At 32.0% G+C, this 22946-nt stretch overlaps 1 long non-coding RNA gene across 12 annotated transcripts; it reads right to left on the reverse strand.

Moving 5' to 3' along the window:
• Positions 1 to 5605: 5605 nt before the first annotated feature.
• LOC139866125 (uncharacterized) lies at positions 5606 to 10891 on the reverse strand. Of its 12 annotated transcripts, XR_011765264.1 has the most exons (6): positions 9294 to 10584; positions 8643 to 8916; positions 8473 to 8558; positions 7839 to 7892; positions 7653 to 7741; positions 6800 to 7524 (listed from the first exon to the last, which is right to left on the reverse strand). It is a non-coding gene; the product is annotated as an uncharacterized lncRNA (long non-coding RNA). The 12 variants fall into 12 exon arrangements; XR_011765267.1 differs by having other exon boundaries at positions 6800 to 8558; positions 9294 to 9367; positions 9456 to 9530; positions 9620 to 10584; XR_011765265.1 differs by lacking the exon at positions 7839 to 7892.
• Between the last annotated feature and the right edge of the window lie 12055 nt (positions 10892 to 22946).

The following is a 22946-nucleotide window of genomic DNA, read 5'->3' on the forward strand; positions in this document are numbered from 1 at the left end:
TAAAATCTATGAATATAATGATTCACACTAACCTTACTACTCAAATAAAGGAGGCGCAACAAGGAGTTTTAAAAGAGGGAAATTTATAGGATGAAATACCCAAAGGATCGGAGAAGCATCTTAATATTCGGGAAGACGGAACCCAGTATAGGGCTGAAAGAATTTGGGTACCAAAATTTGGAGATATGAGAGAAATGGTATTTAGAGAAGCTCATAAAACCAGATACTCAATACATCCTGGAACGGGGAAGATGTACAAGGATCTTAAGAAACATTTTTGGTGGCCAGGTATGAAAGCCGATATTGCTAAATATGTAGGAGAATGTTTGACATGTTCTAAGGTCAAAGCTGAACATCAGAAACCATCAGGTCTACTACAACAACCTGAAATCCCGGAATGGAACTGGGAAAACATTACCATAGATTTCATTACTAAATTGCCAAGGACTGCAAGTGGTTATGATACTATTTGGGTAACAGTTGATCGTCTCACCAAGTCAGCACACTTCCTGCCAATAAGAGAAGATGACAAGATGGAGAAGTTAGCACGACTGTATTTGAAGGAAGTCGTCTCCAGACATGGAATACCAATCTCTATTATCTCTGATAGGGATGGCAGATTTATTTCAAGATTCTGGCAGACATTACAACAAGCATTAGGAACTCGTCTAGACATGAGTACTGCCTATCATCCACAAACTGATGGGCAGAGTGAAAGGACGATACAAACACTTGAAGACATGCTACGAGCATGTGTTATTGATTTTGAAAACAGTTGGGATCGACATCTACCGTTAGTAGAATTTTCCTACAACAACAGCTATCATTCAAGCATTGAGATGGCGCCGTTTGAAGCACTTTATGGTAGAAAGTGCAGGTCTCTGATTTGTTGGAGTGAAGTGGGGGATAGACAGATTACGGGTCCGGAGATAATACAAGAAACTACCGAGAAGATCATCCAAATTCAAAACGGTTGAAAACCGCCCAAAGTTGACAAAAGAGCTACACTGATATTAAAAGGAAAGATATAGAATTTGAAATTGGAGAGATGGTCATGCTTAAAGTTGCACCTTGGAAAGGCGTTGTTCGATTTGGTAAACGAGAGAAATTAAATCCAAGGTATATTGGACCATTCAAGATTATTGATCGTGTCGGACCAGTAGCTTACCGACTTGAGTTACCTCAACAACTCGCGGCTGTACATAACACTTTCCACGTCTCGAATTTGAAGAAATGTTTTGCTAAAGAAGATCTCACTATTCCGTTAGATGAAATCCAAATCAACGAAAAACTTCAATTCATCGAAGAACCCGTCGAAATAATGGATCGTGAGGTTAAAAGACTTAAGCAAAACAAGATACCAATTGTTAAGGTTCGATGGAATGCTCGAAAAGGACCCGAGTTCACCTGGGAATGAGAAGATCAGATGAAGAAGAAATACCCGCATTTATTTCCAGAAGATATGCCAACACCTCCAACTGCTTAAAATTTCGGGACGAAATTTATTTAACGGGTAGGTACTGTAGTGACCCGAACTTTTCCATGTTTATATATATAATAAATGAAATTGTTATTTACATGATTAAGTGTTTCCAACATGTTAAGTAATCAAACTTGTTAAGACTTGATTAATTGAAATAGGTTTCATATAGACAATTGACCACCCAAGTTGACCGGTGATTCACGAACGTTAAAACTTGTAAAAACTATATGATGACATATATTTGGATATATATATATAGTTAACATGATATTATGATAATTAAACATATCATTAAGTATATTAACAATGAACTACATATGTAAAAGCAAGACTACTAACTTAATGATTTTGAAACGAGACATATATGTAACGATTATCGTTGTAACGACATTTAATGTATATATATCATATTAAGAGATATTCACACATCATATTATCATGATAATATAATAATTTAAAATCTCATTTGATATTATAAACATTGGGTTACAACATTTAACAAGATCGTTAACCTAAAGGTTTCAAAACAACATTTACATGTAACGACTAACGATGACTTAACAACTCAGTTAAAATGTATATACATGTAGTGTTTTAATATGTATTCATACACTTTTGAAAGACTTCAAGACACTTATCAAAATACTTCTACTTAATAAAAATGCTTACAATTACATCCTCGTTCAGTTTCATCAACAATTCTACTCGTATGCACATGTATTCGTACTCGTACAATACACAGCTTTTAGATGTATGTATTATTGGTATATACACTCCAATGATCAGCTCTTAGCAGCCCATGTGAGTCACCTAACACATGTGGGAACCATCATTTCGCAACTAGCATGAAATATCTCATAAAATTACAAAAATATGAGTAATCATTCATGACTTATTTACATGAAAACAAAATTACATATCCTTTATATCTAATCCATACACCAAAGACCAAAAACACCTATAAACACTTTCATTCTTCAATTTTTTTCATCTAATTGATCTCTCTCAAGTTCTATCTTCAAGTTCTAAGTGTTCTTCATAAATTCTACAAGTTCTAGTTTCATAAAATCAAGAATACTTTCAAGTTTGCTAGCTTACTTCCAATCTTGTAGAGTGATCATCCAACCTCAAGAAATCTTTCTTATTTACAGTAATATATCTTTCTAATATAAGGTAATCCTCATATTCAAACTTTGATTCAATTTCTATAACTATAACAATCTTATTTCGAGTGAAAATCTTACTTGAACTTGTTTTCGTGTCATGATTCTACTTCAAGAACTTTCAATCCATCCAAGATTCTTTGAAACTAGATCCATTTGTCTCTTTTCCAGTAGGTTTATCCACAAAACTTGAGGTAGTAATGATGTTCATAACATCATTCGATTCATACATATAAAGCTATCTTATTCGAAAGTTTAAACTTGAAATCACTAGAACATAGTTTAGTTAATTCTAAACTTGTTCGCAAAAAAAAGTTAATCCTTCTAACTTGACTTTTAAAATCAACTAAACACATGTTCTATATCTATATGATATGCTAACTTAATGATTTAAAACCTGAAAACACGAAAAACATCGTAAAACTGGACATACGCCGTCGTAGTAACACCGCGGGCTGTTTTGGGTTTGATAATTAAAAACTATGATAAACTTTGATTTAAAAGTTGTTCTTCTGGGAAAATGATTTTTCTTATGAACATGAAACTATATCCAAAAATCATGGTTAAACTCAAAGTGAAAGTATGTTTTCCAAAATGGTCATCAAGACGTCGTTCTTTCGACTGAAATGACTACCTCTTACAAAAAAGACTTGTAACTTATATTTTCGACTATAAACCTATACTTTTTCTGTTTAGATTCATAAAATAGAGTTCAATATGAAACCATAGCAATTTGATTCACTCAAAACGGATTTAAAATGAAGAAGTTATGGGTAAAACAAGATTGGATATTTTTTTTATTTTTGTAGCTACGGGAAATATTAACAATTCTATACAAATCATATCCTAGCTAACTTATATTGTATTATACATGTATTCTAATATATTATGTAATCTTGGGATACCATAGACACGTATGCAAATGTTTTGACATATCATATCGACCAATGTATATATATTATTTGGAACAACCATAGACACTCTATATGCAGTAATGTTGGAGTTAGCTATACAGGGTTGAGGTTGATTTCAAAAATATATATACTTTGAGTTGTGATCTAGCCTAAGACGTGTATACACTGGGTCGTGGATTGATTCAAGATAATATATATCAATTTATTTCTGTACATCTAACTGTGGACAACTAGTTGTAGGTTACTAACGAGGACATCTGACTTAATAAACTTAAAACATCAAAATGTATTAAAAGTGTTGTAAATATATTTTGAACATACTTTGATATATATGCACATATTTGTTATAGGTTCGTGAATCGACCAGTGGTCAAGTCTTACTTCTCGACGAAGTAAAAATATGTGAAAGTGAGTTATAGTCCCACTTTTAAAATCTAATATTTTTGGGATGAGAATACATGCAGGTTTTATAAATGATTTATAAAATAGACACAAGTACGTGAAACTACATTCTATGGTTGAATTATCGAAATCGAATATGCCCCTTTTTATTAAGTCTGGTAATCTAAGAATTAGGGAACAGACACCCTAATTGACGCGAATCCTAAAGATAGATCTATTGGGTCTAACAAACCCCATCCAAAGTACCGGATGCTTTAGTACTTCGAAATTTATATCATATCCGAAGGGTGTCCCGGAATGATGGGGATATTCTTATATATGCATCTTGTTAATGTCGGTTACCAGGTGTTCACCATATGAATGATTTTTATCTCTATGTATGGGATGCGTATTGAAATATGAAATCTTGTGGTCTATTGTTACGATTTGATATATATATATAGGTTAAACCTATAACTCACCAACATTTTTGTTGACGTTTAAAGCATGTTTATTCTCAGGTGAATACTAAGAGCTTCCGCTGTTGCATACTAAAATAAGGACAAGATTTGGAGTCCATGTTTGTATGATATTGTGTAAAAACTGCATTCAAAAAACATATGTCGATGTAATATATTTCTATTGTAAACCATTATGTAATGGTCGTGTGTAAACAGTATATTTTAGATTATCATTATTTGATAATCTACGTAATGCTTTTGAAACTTTTATTGATAAAATAAAGGTTATGGTTGTTTTAAAAATGAATGCAGTCTTTTGAAAAACATCTCATATAGAGGTCAACACCTCGCAACGAAATCAATTAATATGGAACGTTTATAATCAATATGAACGGGACATTTCAGTTCCCACATGTGTTAGGTGACTCACATGGGCTGCTAAGAGCTGATCATTAGAGTGTATATACCAATAGTACATACATCTAAAAGCTGTGTATTGTACGAGTACGAATATGGGTGCATACTAGTAGAATTGTTGATGAAACTGAACGAGGATGTAGTTGTAAGTATTTTTGTTAAGTAGAAGTATTTTGATGAGTGTCTTGAAGTCTTTCAAAAGTGTATGAATACATATTAAAACACTACATGTATATACATTTTAACTGAGTCGTTAAGTCATCGTTAGTCGTTACATGTAAATGTTGTTTTGAAGCCTTTAGGTTAACGATCATGTTAAGTGTTGTTAACCCATTGTTTATTATATCAAATGAGATGTTAAATTATTACATTATCATGATATTATGATGTATTAATATATCTTAATATGATATATATACAATTAAATGTCGTTACAACTATAATAGTTACATATATGCCTCGTTTCTAAATCCTTAAGTTAGTAGTCTTGTTTTTACATATGTAGTTCATTGTTAATATACTTAATGATATGTTTACTTATCATAATACCATGTTAACTATATATATATATATATATATATATATATATATATATATATATATATATATATATATATATATATATATATATATATATATGACATCATATAGTTTTTACAAGTTTTAACGTTCGTGAATCACCGGTCAACTTGGGTGGTCAATTGTCTATATTAAACCTATTTCAATTAATCAAGTCTTAACAAGTTTGATTGCTTAACATGTTCGAAACACTTAATCATGTAAATAACAATTTCATTTAATATATATAAACATGGAAAAGTTCGGGTCACTACATTAGCCCCGAGCCAAGTAGGAATCGAGAGAGCCCGGCATAAAAAACCTACACTTAACCAATTCCTTCTTTTGTGGGGTTGGCATCGAAACTTCTCGGGTTGGTAATCCATTTTAGCCATTCTAGATTTCCTTTCTTCCAACGGCAATTAATCCATTCAAACCTTTTTGCTTGAATATCCGACACAATCTTTGAAGAGCTAAGATTATTGTTCCCAAATACACGATCGTTACGATGGAGCCAAATACAATAGCTTGTGATCCAAACTACTGCTTGCCAAATAGTTGAGCCTAGAGTAGTGTTTAATTGTCCGTTTTGGCATTTGGCGAGGTCCGCGAGGCATGAGAGGTGTACATGATCTAGTTTCCACCACCTTCGAATTCTATTCCAAATGTCAATTGAATTACTACATGTTAAGAGGGTGTGGAGAAGTGATTCAAATCCATCATCACAAACCAGGCATCGTGTTGAATGTAAATCAATTCCTTTTTTGTCGAGTTAATTCGAGCGGGAAGTTTGTTTTGTTTCGCCCTCCATATGAAGATCTCGATTTTTTGCGGGACAAAGGGGTTTTGATCAGTGGGGTTCGCGAGATTTGGGGAGGGTACTAACATCGAGTTTAGATATTGCATACATGAGTCCGTGGTAGATATCCCGCTGTGATTATGTTTCCAAATCCAAGATGCATTTTCATTACTCAAAAGACGGTGCTGCTTGACGATATCTATTAGTGCGGATAATTCATCTTCGGCCCGCCATTTGGACTGCACGCTCCAGGCCCAACTGAAAGTGACAGAATCCGCAGCCCTGGAAACTACAGAAGCTGTGTTTTCAATCTCCTCAGTTTGAATTAAAAAAAAATGACATTATGATCACATATAAATACAAATATAAATATAAATATAAATATAAATATAGATATAAATATAAATATAAACCGTTTTAAAATGATATAGAACTAGTTTATAACCCGCGCATTCGCGGGTATTTTTTCATATAAGATTCTAAAAATATATTCTTAAGTTATTTGTGTCAATGATATAAGTAATAGTATTGATATTGAAATATATGTCAAATTGTCAATATTAAATAATGCAAAACATATCGAAAGCATTAAATTTATACACACAAAGTAAATGAGTATGAAAGTTAACATATTTTTCCTTCTATTTTTTGAAAAGCTTAATCTTTATTTAGATAAATTGTTAAAATAAACACATGCCTGGAAATATATATGATGAATATTAGTTCAGAAAGTCAGTTCCATCCTTTGAAACCTTTCTAATTACTAATGAATAACCGGAAAAAGAAAGATTATGAACCTTGAAATTGTTTGAAAGATTCATTGACAGCATCATCAACCCGATTTAAATACCCGCCCATAGTAGATCAAGCTTCAGCAGAACCTTGAAATGATTGTATTGGTTATTGAGATCCTTCTTAGCAGAACCTTTTCCACTAGCTTCAGCAGAAAGATCTCGAACTTGATTCAAGACTTTGGATCTCAAGCCCTGAATATGGACAATATCCCGAGAAGTAATCTCGTTATTTAAAGAGGTATCGTTAGTACTTTTAGGACCACCACCGCAAAACTTTTACAAATTTCCCATCTTGTATATCAAAGCGAGTGCTTCACCAGCTGCAATCCGCACAGACCTATCGTTCTTTTCTAAAAGAGTCAAAAAATTAGAGACCGACCTGCATTACCAAATTAGAAAATATGAACTATAACATTAAGCAAACTAAATAGAAAATTAACTTCCTCTTGCCAAAGTTTAGAAAAATGTGTCCAATCATCCATTGTTGTAAGAAGAAACGGCCAAGCAGATACCACTGCTGTTATTATTGTTGGTAGTGGCTTAGTTGCAACAACCTGAAATTAAATCACATTAAATACATAATACTTTAATGAAACAATAAACTGATTTTGCTGATATAATATATGATTCGCTACATAAAGTGAAACGTATGTTGGGTCCAAGTTTAGGGTGAACCACTTGCCACATTATTTGCATGCATTTCTCGGTTCATAATCTTTCTTTTTTCAGTTATACGCTCATATAAAATAGACCATCCCATGTCATCACTTCCTGCCATATTAAAAAGCTAAAGATACACTTTTCGTTCCAGTAGGAAGTGAAATAAATAAAACAAAACATTATAGAAGAGACATTATGTATTTAAGACCTGAGGCAAGTGAAAGTAAATATAATTCTTTGCTGTTGCGAATGTGTGATGAATCTGAAAAAGGAACTCAAAATGTTCAAGGTTCATATACGAATGGAGTTAAATCAAATTTACATTCATAATTGAATTCTCGTATGACATTCGATTTATGAAACATAAACCCATATAATAGGTGCGTGTGAATTACATAAATTGACCACATAAAAAAAATAAGAAAATCAAAATCAAAACCCACTTAAAGGTGAAGTAAAAGATCCGTGTAAAAGTATCAACGACCAATTAGACAACCTGTTAGACCTTTTTTAGTACGTATGCCCGCACTATTTCGTTTTGATAAGCATTTCTGGCAGGAGGTTCTTTAGGAAGCAATCTCTTGGCTCTCGAATAGAGGGAGGGACGATCTTATCTAGTCTCGGGTTCTATACCCGCAAGTGGAGTAGTGATTTCCTTCTAATCCAGGGTACGAGGAATGATTGTCTACACTCCACCTCCCCAATACCCTATTTTCGCGGAATTGGGTATTGTTGTTGTTGTTAGACCTTTTTTACAATCTTAATATTATGTAAATTATACATTTTGCACAATCAACATCCGCAAATTATGTAATCAAAAGTCATTAAAATATAACACTTACCTTCACCTAGAGTGAACTTAAATGACGTCGCATTATTATGATTAGATTCAAGCTTCGTCCCATCAACGAAGTTCCAAAATAATGAACTATCAATAGAAAAATAAGCAGCATAAACAGATATAATACCGTAAAAACAATAATAATAGGTATAAACACCCAAAACAGTATACCTTCAAATCATGGCTTTCAAGTGTATCTCAGCTATCACATTCTTTAATCGGCTTCTTTTTCAAACCTTGATTCTTGATTTCTTTATCTTAACCGGCTTTAATGGTGACCAAAAGTAAAACATAGAAACATAGCCACCCATTTCCATCTATTACCCCCTATATATTTTTCGCTTGTATTTTTCAACTTCTCAATGAACAAATGATACTCCAATATAAATGTCCATCCGGTTTAACAACAACCCTTTAATCGGTAAGTCCGAACAGCTCCAGCAAACTACATTACAATAGGTAGACAACATTTTGTGTATGACCAAGTAGATAGTAAGCATTAATGTAAACATTATCAAAATATAACATATACGGCAAAGGCTTACCATTGATTTAGTAAGTGATGATTTTATGAGGTCCGATTGTGAGTCCGAATTTTTAATTAAAATATTAAATAGGAGATCTTTTTTTTTGGGTTTTGAACAAAGGTTTCGAATTCATAGTTACTCATAAACTCACTTTTGTCAACAACAGCATTGACAATTTGAAGTGAGCACATCTAGGTTGTCGAGTCAAAAATAAATCAAAAACATAGAAGTAAGTATTCATTGACATGTATCCAAGATAATCATACAGAACATAATAAAAAAACACGTAGAGGACCTTCTAGCATCTTCAGTAATGCCTGCTGCACACCCTTACCTAGATACATCTCTGCTAATATTTACACTATCAGTCTGTGAAGAAGAAGCATGAAATTAAGAGACTAACATGGGGAACATAAACATATATAAACTCAAAGATAACAAATATATGTAAATAAACCTTCTTTGTAATCTTGTGTACTTCATCAATATACTCAATGCCCTGCTTAGCGGTTTCTAAGTTATAGTCAGCAACCTAAACCATAACTTTTCTTTTTGTAAACTGAAAATATATATTACATGTATATTGATGGTACCATGGATTTTCTTTTTGCATAACCATACCTATCTTAAAATATTGTATCACCATCGACCATTCTGATAAATTAAAGGCCGAGAGAACTTTGAAAAGCACTACATCCACATGGTAAGATTTTCAAAGTTGAACACTGGTTGGTACTAAACACGATAAGTACAATGTGTGAAGCAAATCCAATACATTTTAAAAAGTCTCTTATTAATAATTAATTACCTATATAACTTCTATCCCACTAATCGAGCGCCTTGGCATAATTTTCATAATATTTTATGTAGTAGCATATGCTTTCTTAAAGTGAGTTCTACAACCCGCAAACGACCATCAGAGATCATACCCACAACCTTGAAATATCCATGCCGTTTCCACTTGTAAATTAACTGGCTTGTACCTGGACGTTCTTGAAATTTTTTTTTTTTCATGATAGCATTCAAAAGTATCTCAACTTCTCAACTGTTTTTTTGTTTGAATAATATCTTCTACTTATTATTCTTCCTATCTTAAGCCTGACTCTTAATTAATCACACAATTGATTTCATATTGAATTCACTCTCTTCGAAAATCTTTCAAGATTTTTTGAATAAACGTTTCATCACTCTTTCCCCGCATAGTCCGTGCGCCGAGGATTCAAGACTTTTAACATTACACAGCGATGACGATTGTTATCCTGTAGACAATTTCAGAGAACTGCAAATAATTAGCAAATTGTGATGTTGCCATATGTAAATGGACTTATAATAAGTCGCCATGGCAACTTCCTTGAAAGCCTCACTCCAACAAATTATATTATATATCAATTTAATAGATCTAGCAAAGAAATTTAAAAAATAAATCAGTATACATAATTATCGCCAGCAAAGATATAAATGTCCACAACTATAAATACAAAAACCAACACAAAAGTAAAATATAAAATTAAAACGTTTAATTAAATAAAAACAAAATTAGATTTGCAACAGAAAATCGTTAGAATTGATGAATTTTGTTCATAAAAATTGATATGAACACTAACCCTGATTAATGATCAATCGGTTCTCTGACTTCTTCAATTTTCGCAATCATGTGAGTGATTAATGACGAATCAAATTTTAACCAAAAAACATTGTGAAAGGAACAAACAAGTCAAACATAAATAGATTTTTACACCATACAACAATTTTTGCATACCTGATTTAAGATACTGTTGATATGAGAACACTTGACTTGTGATGAAGAAGTCCATGAAAATTGTAGAGAAGAAGCGAAAACCTCGATAGTATTTAAGATTTTATTTTTAGGGATCAACCTTTGACTGATTAATCAGTTAAAACTTTCAATTGAAAACCGACGTGGGCACTTGTGTAATTAGGAAGCGTAACTGCCTCTTAAAATCCTAAATGAAGCCATACCTTATTTTAAGGGTTGAGATTAATTGATTTATACTCATCCAAAGGTTGAAATTTTGACATATGTGTTTTTGTAAATAACTATGACATCATATTTGTTTTCTTATTAGAGATAAAAGAGATTCTTGAAAACTCTTTCAATTGAAATAAAAAAGTCTTTACAATAATATTTTCATGTTTTTCGCCGCCTTTATAACAAGTAGGGAATGTATTTTTAATTAAGGTAATGTGTTTTTTTGGATGCCATTGACTATTATATTTATTTTAAATTTATTTGGCCAAAGTTCATATATTAAGGAGTAAATAGTTATGTAATGGTAATACTACTAGTGAAATGACTCATGAAATCACGGGTTTGTTTAAACAAAACAGTTTAATGATATGTTTTAGGTATTAAGTGAACGTAAATGTTAAAGTCATTTAGTTTAATAACTCGTGAAACCACATAGTCCGACCAAGAAACTCGTCAGCTGAACATTTCATCAAACACCTAAAATGCATATTAAACAATCTACATCCAATCATAAGAGATAATATTGGTTGTTATTTTATTTTAAAAGTGTAAATTAAAATATAAATTTAAAATTGGTTTCATTTTACATAGATTTTATACCTTCTCGTACTCGATGCAAAATAATTAATTAAAATAATTCAAAATACTTAATTTTAATAATTAAAATAATTATTAATAAGATTTATTTTTATTCAAAATTATTTAGATTAATGACATCACCCACCATGTTTAAATTTTTTGATTTTATTTTTGATTTTTATTTACAAAAGGAATTATTCTAATAATAACATCATCATTATAAGATTTTAATAGATACTATAGATAACCATTGAATTATATGTCTAATATTCCACACATAACAACTTTGATATATTATCTTTTGATTTTTTTAATCTTAACTTTCTAAGATAAACCAAATATATTATACTTTTTATGTTATTGAATTTTCCAAGCAACTTGTCAATAGTCTTCGCATGGAAAATTTTAAAATTGTCACAAGTTTAAAGTTTCAAATGTCACAAATTTTATGCACCGTTGAATATTGTTAATACGATACGATGTTATTAGTCATGATAGTATAGTATTCATAGCGTACTTACACTTTTTAGCCATTTTCCATATGTCAACAGTACGACGATTATGCGTAAAAAAACACGAGACCTTATCGAGATAAAGCATGAAGGGAAACAACGATGGTACCTTATCGAGATAAATGATGACATGGTTAATAATGTTATCACTATATGATAAAGCATATGATAAAGCATAGATTGGATCCACGGGGTTCGATCCGCACTTGTTAACAAAGATGGGGGATTTAAGGGTCTTTTGACTTCCACACTACGGTTTGAATTACCGTGAATAACTCTCATAGGAGATGATGATCTCAGAATTTGTGGTTAAACGTGGACCCACTATCATCGGGTTAGCCGGTAAGTAATGACTCAGTGGGGCGTTAAGCTTTATTGTCCAATGAACGTTACGTGTGATTGCGTAGATTTTTTAAGCTGTAAGTCGGGTAAAAAGTGCTATAATTCCGGTTCGGCGGGTTTAAATATCAAGAGATGATATCTTATGCAAGATGTGTATGTGAATGTGTCACCTCTTACCTAGGGTTTGGTGCCCTATTTATAGTCGAGTCTCTTTGTCTTTTAGTGCCATGCAATGGGACAAAAGGAGACATCTTTTTTGCTGGGCTTTACAATTGGTTAGAAAAGCTGATAAAGTTGAGATCGTGTGCTGCCATTTGTGTCGTCCTTTATCATCCAGCTGTCATTTCGTGTCACAATATGGTTGTACAGTCTTCTTGTGCTGATTTCTCGTTAGGCACTAGTTTTGTGATACGCACAAACTAAACACTTGTGATTTCTTTCAAGGAAATTTAGTGGCTAGGTGTGAGGTAAGCCCATGCTAGTCACTTGTATGCGCATATACAGGATATGCGAGCATGCATATCATTACTATATAAAGCCATATAATTATCAAGTAAATCATTTTTAGAGCGTTATCCACAAATAGTTATAATTGATCACACTCTCAATGGTCTTTTAAACTGATCATGGCCAGCAACTTTTTCGCTTAACCTTTGGAAGGAAGAATTCACATAAAGACGGAGAAGAGTAGGTGTAACTTCTTTTTTAATTTTAATTTTATATATATATTAAATTAATAAATATATTATATATTATATTTAATTTAATATAATATAATAATAATAATAGACTTATAATTTATTAATTTGTAAGTGTGAGGTACAGAAAGCTCAATTCTTAGGTCGCAATGTTCAATCTTTGTATAGTATGTTTTATTAGTTTTGTGTTAGTGTGGCGTAGAAATTAGAGAAATATTGAATGGAAAAAATACTCCAAAGACGAAACTAATCTCAAGCAATATATTAGAATCTGTGTTTAATTCTTTAGTTTATGGGTCATCTATTTTACAGATGATGGTATTTTTTTTTAGTAACGAGGAATCTCCAATGAACGATTACGTTGATTCCCCCATAGCAGATAAACCTCGGACATCAGGATCCCCTATGAACGAGCACGCTGATTCCCCCATTGCAAGTAATAAATCTCGGACATCGGAAACCTAGGCCTCACCCCGATGCCAGGTAAAACACCTTCCACCGTAAATCCCTAATTAGGCTCAAGAGGACATTGTCAAAGATTAAACCCGAGATCTACATATTCACTAAGAGTCTTGGTGGCCACCTAAGCAAAGCCCAAGTGGTTTGATGATGTATCAAACAGTGAATATATTCTTCAATACGGAGTGTATATATATATATATATATATATATATATATATATATATATATATATATATATATATATATATATATATATATATATATCGTTGTATAGTGATAAATTCTTGGGGAAATTGGCTAAAAGGTAACGTAAGTTATTAAAAGTCAGTAAATGTAGTATGAATTTTTTAGATAATCGAATAGGATTGTGTTTTTTTAATTTGAAATCCGAAAATGATTAAGATTTCAAAAAGCTTTAAATTCAAGTAATATCGTCCACGTGGCAACCTTATCATCACCACCTAAACACCACCTAGATTCCACGTCATCATCTTCTTTAATAAGAAATTACCTATTTTCTTGACAATCGAGCATGATCTAAAACCCAAATTAATTACGGAACCGTTGGAGTACGAATCGAGTTAAACAATCAAACTAAAGTCGAAGTTGGTGTTGCTGCAGATCTCGCGAACGGGAGGTAAACCTCGCGACAACGAGGTGCAAAGGATCGCGGACTGGAGAGACTTTTGTTTTCGTTGCGAAAGAATGCTCGATGTACATCTCGCGAACACGAAGAAGGAATGACCGTGGAACTCGCGATCACGAAAATGGGTGTGGGCGAGCAGAATTGGGACGCAACTTGGAATCCTCATTGTATCGTGATTCTAACACGTTTTAGGTTATAAATACCCCATATGTAACATGTAATTGTACCTACGAATTTTATCAATAAGAATACTCTTTGGCTGGACGAGGATTAAAGTAGTCACTTTGGTTATATATAACCTCAAGATATTCTCGTGTTTTTTTCGTTTTTGCTAGTTTCTTCGTGTTCATCACATTATATCCGTTTATTGTCACTGAGTTTGATAACTTGGGGTTATTAAGTCCTGTTAGGGCTCATCTAATCGTTCCTAACAAGAGGTATCAGAGCTTAGCCTCACGTGTTTTCGAGAATAATGGCGGATAAGAGTGATGTGAAGATTGATCGGTTCGATGAGACTCATTATAGTTTTTTTGAAGATGCAATATAACAACCCGAAAATTTTCGACTAAATTTAAACCTAACCTCGACTAATTTCGACGATTCACGAACCATTATTTGTAAATAATTATGTATAATAATATTATTATTACTTTCATTAATAATATTGATATCAATATTATTAGTGTTATCTTTATTATTATTGTTATTAAATATTATCATTTATATAAATTACTAATATCATTACTAACATTATTAGTAATACCATTATTACTAAAATTATTAAAATTATTATAATGGGTGTTATCATTATAATACACCTTATTAATTTTTATTATTAAAATTATCATTAAATCTATTATTGCTATTAAAAAAATTATCATTTTATTTAGAATTATTATTATCGTTATTCTTATTAATATTAATATTATTTTGATACTATTAACTATAACTAAACTTGTCATTTCTATTAAAGTTATCATTGTATTATTATTAATATTATATGTATTGTCACTTTTACTAAAAGTGATAAGATTATATCACTATTATTAATGCAACTTATTATTAATAATAATAATATTATTATTAATAGTATTAATTACATTTTATAATGATTATTATCATTATTACTAATTATAAATAAAAATATCATTTTCATCATTATTAATGTTACATAATTATTATTAATAGTATTATTATTATTAATATTATTATTAATTCCATTATTATTAGTATTAGTATTTTTATTATTATTAATAGTTTTATTATTATTAATATATCTATATCTATTAATTATTAATTAAAATTAAAATAAATTTAAAAGTCAAATAAAGGGTACCTGCTTCCATTTTTTTTTCTTTTCTGCTTTTACGTATTTTTTTAAAACAAGATCTGCTTTTTATTTTATTTTTTATCGCCATTTTTTTAATATTCATATCGTGATTTATATTTTTATGAACGTGATATATTTTTATATTATGCTACTGGTTTTAAATTTGTTTGCTATCGAATCCATAAGCCATTATATATAAGAATCAATTTAATCCTTCAGTCATCAATACCAGATATAGTATTTATTTATATATATTTTTTACGCTGCTACATGTTCTTTACTTTTTAGCCAACCCTCGAATTCGATCACCATTTGAAAATGTAAAAATACTGTATTGTTAGGAATCACCTACTCAAAATATCTGCAAACATTCAAATCACAATTCGTTTTAACGATTCTTAATTTTGAAGTCAAAATTTTCATATAAAAAGTCAACCCTTTTGTTCTTAGTGAAATTCGTAATTGGGTTGGAGTTTTCGGTTTAATTGAGGATCTCAAACGATTATAGGAACGAATTGAAACATATTTCGTTTTATAATCTCTGTCTAAAACAATCCCGAATTCAAAAATCAATTTCAATTTTTTTTTATTCGACGGCATACAGCAGCTGGTATATTTTTATTTTTTTATATTTTTTGTTGTTGTTAATCCCAGTCACCAAGAATCGAGTTTTGTTTGTCTAAATATCCTAAAACCAATTACGTAATCGAGTTTTGGTCTTCGATCGAGTTGAGGAATAAGAAGAATAGAGAACACAGTAAAAACGGATTATATATATATATATATATATATATATATATATATATATATATATATATATATATATATATATATATATATATATATATGTTATGGGTTATAAGATAGAAAAGAAAAGACAGTAAAGTGGTTAAGGGGTGTTGCGGGTTAGCGAGAGGTCACGGGTTCGAGTCCCGTCTTGGGCATATTTGTTTTTAGGAAAAGCTTGTAAGGTAGTTCTCATCACTTATTATTATTATTATTATTATTATTATTATTATTATTATTATTATTATTATTATTATTATTATTATTATTATTATTATTATTATTATTATTGTTATTATTATTATTATTATTATTAAGTATTAGTATTATGATTATTATTGTTACTAGTATTATTATTATTAAAAGCATTATTATTAGTAATACTAGTATTATCATTATAAATACTTGTATTATCATTAAAAATATTAGTATTATCATTATTATTATCACTAAAATGATTATCTTTATTAGTATTATTATTATTAAAAAGTATTATCATTATTATCATTTTTGCAAAATTATCATTTTTGCTATCATTAAAACTATAGTATTATTTTTACTACTAGTATCATTATTATTATTATTATTTCTATTATGACTATTATAACAGTGTTGTTATCATTAATATTATCATTTATATCAAATACTACTTTCATCTACTATTATTAATAGTATTTTACCAAATAAATATTATGTATATATTCATAAGTAATATTACATAAAGGTATGTAATAATCACATTAATAATTTTTATATAAATATTCAAATATAACAAGTTAGATATTTTTAATATAATATTAATCAAATACATATGTATGTACATATTAACATAATCATATAAATATTAATCATTTTTGTATACACAAATTAAATATATAAGATATATAAATTTAGATACAATATATAAACTTATTCGATTACGAATACACGTTTTAATATATACACTTGATATAGGTTCGTGAATCCGAGGACAACTCTGCACTTGTTCAGTGCCATCATACTCGTAATTACTACGAAATACGAAATACAGTATCGTGAGTTTTCATAGCTCCCTTTTTATCTATTTTTTTGGGCTGAGAATACATGCGCAACTTTTATAACTGTTTTACGTTTAGACACAAGTACTCAAACTTTTATGCTATATACATGCTTTGTCATGCTAAATTCCTGCCGCAATATCGTTAATTGCTGAGGTATAAGATGCAAGCTTAGTTATTGTGAGTAGCGCTACTGAGAGTGACGTCTCTAGTCAGTTGACCGTTGGTCTTTGACTACATAATAATGATTCAACGACACGAATAACAAGTGTCACGGGGTAACTTTTGTTTAGTCGCGATATTACAAATTCAACATTACTTTTAGATTGGTATTTCTATATCAATCAACACTTTATATTGATATTTCTATATCAACTTTATTAAATCTTGTGGTCTAACACTATTATTGAAATTATATTTATGATAAACCTATGAACTCACCAACCTTTTGGTTGACACTATTTAGCATGTTTATTCTCAGGTTCTACATAATGCTTCCGTTGTGTATCTGCTAATTGAAAGCAACATTTCAACAAGTCATTCATGGATAATTTGAAAGACTTACACTTGCTAAATTGATGATGATTGATTGCTATGCTTGGAGTCTTCATTACATATCATATCAATTAAAGACATTTAATGCGTTGTTCATTATATACAATGTAAATGTAGCGACCCCGACAAATCGTCAAGTGACGGCGTCGGCTACGTGGGTCCCATTACCTGATTATAAGTCTTTTAGATAACTTTTGACCAAAATATGTCGCCTTCATTTCAAAATAAAGATTGTTTCAAAGTTTACAAGAATTGTTCAACCAATAGTTAAGTTACAACGTTATAATACGAATGAAATCTAGGCGACACGGTTTAAAGTAAATTCAAAAGACGCTCCATGAAATGCACGTATACTCGACATCCAATGCAAGTATCAAATAATGAGCGGAAGCATGTATCACATATCGTTCAAGACCTGAGAAAAACATAGAAATCTGTCAACGAAAACGTTGGTGAAATCATAGGTTTAAGTAAGTAAGTGAGTAAAAGTAAGTAAGTCGAACCACAAGGTTTGCAAAGTTGAAATAATAGTAATACATTCTAAAAGTTAATATTCACGAGCACCCAATTATCAAAGCTTAACATTCCATCCATTGTATACCCCATCCATAGTGCTAGAACAAACACTGATTCTCGAAAATATATTTCATCCGTAGACGGTAGCGAACCGTCAAAGATGAGGGTTGTCAACCCATATGGCCATATAACATAAGTTCTCGCTTACACCCGTCAAGTGTAACTAATGATAATCGAATTGAGGATTTTTGTTCTAAACTCGTATGTAGAATGTTTGTTTTCCCGTTCTTGTGTTCACTTAATTCAAAAGAATCGTTTATGTTTTCTCATCCCAAATATAAGTTCAAAAAGAGTAAAAGTGGGACTATGATCTCACCTTGAGTGCGAGAGTTATAAAAGTACTTCAACAAGTAAACGCGTGCAAAGACAAGGCTAGTCTTGACCTAAACATATAGGTTATATCAATAACGGTAAACACAAACGGTCAAAGATGTTCAATTAGTCCTATGGCTCGTTACGACTCGATTATATTAACATGTGAATCAACTAGTCAAGTTTCATGCAAGATACAAGTAAATAATCATGTTAGAAAGGTTGCATAAGTATTTGGTTAAGTTTGACAAAAAGTCAAACTTGGTCGGGTCAAAGTCAACGGAAAAGTCAACGGGGTCGGGTTGGGTATCCGACAATTTTTCTAAGTTATATAATCATATATGAGCATGTTAGCCAAGTTTCATGTTAATCGGAGGTCCGTAGCATAGTAAACAATTTACGTCAAAAGATCAAAGCAAACAGCCCATTTTAGTGTATCAGGACGGTGTCCCAAAAATCAGGACGGTGTCCCAAAAATCAGGACGGTGTCCTGATATGAAGAGTGGGACGGCGTCCCAAATATCAAGACGGCGTCCCAATATGAAGAGTGGGACGGCGTCCCAAATATCAGGACGGCGTCCCAATTGCCTTCCAGGCCCTGTTTGCTGAATTTCTCAAGTGCACGACCCAAACTTCAAACAATCACAATTTATGATCCGCAAACAATTAGAACATGTATTTTATATCATCGGAAAGCTATTTCAACAAGGAATACAACTAACCACATATCATAAATCAAAATCATCATTTAAGACAACAAAAACCTCGTCGAAAGTTCGTTAAACGTTCCAAATCAAGGTTTCAAGTTCATCAATTGCAATTTAAGTTTCGGGAATCCTATTTATACATATGATATGCCGTTTTGAAGGTAATGAAACATGTAATACAACTAAATACTTACTAACAACATTTCATGGCATTCAAATCATCAAAAGTTCATTTAAAGTCTATCAAACTCTAACGAAAATTCACAAAAATCAATAGTCATGAGTTTGATGTTTCCTTAATCAACCTATACATCAAAACGAAGCTAAAGATACTAGTAACACTTTTAAAACATGCACTTTAACAATCTAACAACATTTGATCATCCAAAATCAAGGATTTAGCAAGAAATTTTCATATTGAACTAGTTACACCAAAAACAACGAATCGGGCATACAAATTACATACACGACATCACAATGAGCCATAGACACTAATTAACAACTTTATAAGTCAAGAACACGAATTTAAAGAAATCTAGTGTTTTAGAAATGTTACCCAAAATCGAAGTAGTTAGCATCAAATCGAAGAGGATGATGAGAGGATCAAGAATATGTAGTTTGTTTTGATGTTTACTTCCTTGGTGAGATTTGGATGATAATTTTATGTTTGAGAAATGAGAGAGTTTGAAAGTATCAAAAATGGAAAAGGGAGGATGAATGAAAGGGATGAAGGAGGTTGACTCTTTGACCTAGTCAAAAGTTTGATACTTTGGCAAGTTTGGTCCCTCAACTTTGAATCGGGTGCGAAAAATAACCGAACGAATTATTTTAAGTTACACGGGAGTACGGGAGATATTAAAATCCGATAACGAAAATATTTAAAATGTTACATAACAAAGGATACAAATTTAGATACGAAGGGTATTATTTAAAAAGAAAAAGACGGGCGTTAAAATAATTTAACGGAAAAATGCGGGATGTTACATTATCCACTCCTCAAAAGAAATTTCGTCCCGAAATTTAGTTGAAAGTAGTAGTCGATATCTCCTACTCGAGACTTTACGTTGTCAATGCTATGAATAAGTGAAAGTACGTCCTTGAGTGTTCTCATGAATTTGGATAGTCAGGGTTTTACGTTGTATTAAGGTTTGGTTTTACGATCCCCAGTTTCAACTGGTTTTCCCCTATGAAGAGAAGTTTGTCATCAATAGTTGATGTATCTAGCAGGATTGCACGTTCCTGTTCCGCAGGACACGTTTCTAAGTTTGTTACACGAAAAGTAGGGTAAACGGAAACTTAATTGCACCGGAAGTTCTAAACGGTAGGAAGCGGTTCCAATACGCCCCAAGGTTTCAAAAGGTTCAATATTGCAGATATAGTCTTTCTCGATTTCCTAAAATGGATTTCACCTTTCCAAGGTGCGGTTTCTCAATATTACGCGATTACACACTGGGATTTGTGAGGTTTTCATCTAAGTTTGGTATAACTCTTCTGGCGACCATGGGTTGTCTCTAGCCCTCCTCGGACTTGAACGATATCAATTGTTGTTTCTTGATGGAGTTCAGATTCGGCGATTTGCTTGCCGCATGCTTTGGTTAAATGAACAGGGGTATGACATTAGCGGTCATATAGGGTTTCGGAAGTGCTGCGTTAATATACGAGTGATAGCTATCGTCGTAAAAGGAACTACTAAAGGTGACAATACCAGTCTGTAACATGTCTTTCCAAGATTGAATCGTACGTTTGCTCGGTTCGTCGGTTGTGGGAGATACGCGATACGTATGTCCAAGTGGGTTTCCAAGGTTTCTTGCAAAACTAGAAGCGATACGAGTATTTTGATCCGAGGTAATTGGCAATGGTACACCGTGTTAGAATAGGATCTCTTAAGATATGTTTGAACAAGTCAGTTAGGGTTCGAAAAAAAAAAATGTTCGTTAGGACTATTCACCCTCGTGGCGAATACTAAGGTAATATGAGGAATTTCTCTATCCATGGAGAAATGTTACAAGGAGTTCCCTTAAACGGAAGTGCGAGCGATAAAGATAGGAGTGAAACGAGGACTTAGAATAGGATGAGCTTACATCTCGAGGTTGCCATAACGTGCCTCTAGTTGTCAAAAAAAAAAAAATGAAGTCTGAAAGAGACACGAGATAGTACACGTAATTGTATAGTTCGGGGTTGAATAATGGTTGGACGATTATCAGCAACGCAAGGGCGTTAAGTCAAAGAAGAGTGAAGTATCGTTGGATTGTGTGTTATCTTAAATTCCAGTAATATCAGACGGTAACGGTGAAATAACATAGGTATGTAGTGTGGTACGTGATGACGAGAAAGTTGATCGGATCCACAATTTAGTATTCGAATTCTTCGCACAAAATAACGAATTTTAGTTACGTTGATTTTGAGTCGAGAGAGTATGCCTTTCGGCGTTCAAGTAGAAATATTTCCATGTTTGAGTTCCATCTAGTGCTATACGAATTTAGCTAGGAAGGTTGGTGTGAAGAATCACGTTCAAGGCTCAGACATGAAGAGGTTTAAAGTTGTGTAACACGAGAAAAGTCAGAAATGAATCTTCGGTAACAACCGGTGAGATCTAAGATTTTTACGAATACAAGTCTGAGTTGGGAGAGTTTCCTGATTACATGTGGCTTGATTTCGAGATTGATTGTAACGACCTGACCATAAACATCATGGTCTAGAAAATTGGACTTCGTTCAACAGAAATTCTCACTCAGAGACTTTGGTATAGAGTTGCTCTTTTCTCAAAAGTTCGAGCGGGAGATGGTGATGTTGTTCGTTTTCCTTCTTTACTTGGATAGGTCAAGATATCATCTATAAATACGATAACGAATTAGTCTATATGAATTTGCATACGCGGTTCGAGAGGTTTGTGGATACGGGCGTGCCTTGGATAAATCGAATGGTACCAAGAGAGATTTACAACTAACGTTGTGAGTTCGGAAGATGGCTTAGGAGACATCGTCTCCCTTAACCCCCAATTGGTGATAACCGGAACGGAGGTCGATTTGGAATACACACGAGTTTCACGCAAATAATCATGAGGTCATGGATACGAGGAAGTGGGTATCGGTTTCCAACCGAAAATTATTTAGTTCACAAAAATCCATACATAATTGTAGGAAAGAAAGAAAAAAAAAATCTCCTTAACGAATAGGTTTTGAGCTCCTTAGTTCTATAGGTGTCAAGTCATAATTCTTAACGTATATCCTCTGATAAAATTTATAGGCACACAATATATTCCGTTGGTCACTTAAATTGCCTAAGTAGTGTCTAGGGAAAAAGTGGAGTGCAAAGAGCACGAGTCAAAGACTTGGTTATAAAACGTCTAGCGGTAATGGAATCGAATAAGTATGAAGTATACGGTTTGTTGTGAAGAAACGTACCCGTTACTAGTC

Source organism: Rutidosis leptorrhynchoides, chromosome 9 (genome assembly GCF_046630445.1).
Source record: "Rutidosis leptorrhynchoides isolate AG116_Rl617_1_P2 chromosome 9, CSIRO_AGI_Rlap_v1, whole genome shotgun sequence".
Taxonomy (NCBI): Eukaryota; Viridiplantae; Streptophyta; class Magnoliopsida; order Asterales; family Asteraceae; genus Rutidosis; species Rutidosis leptorrhynchoides.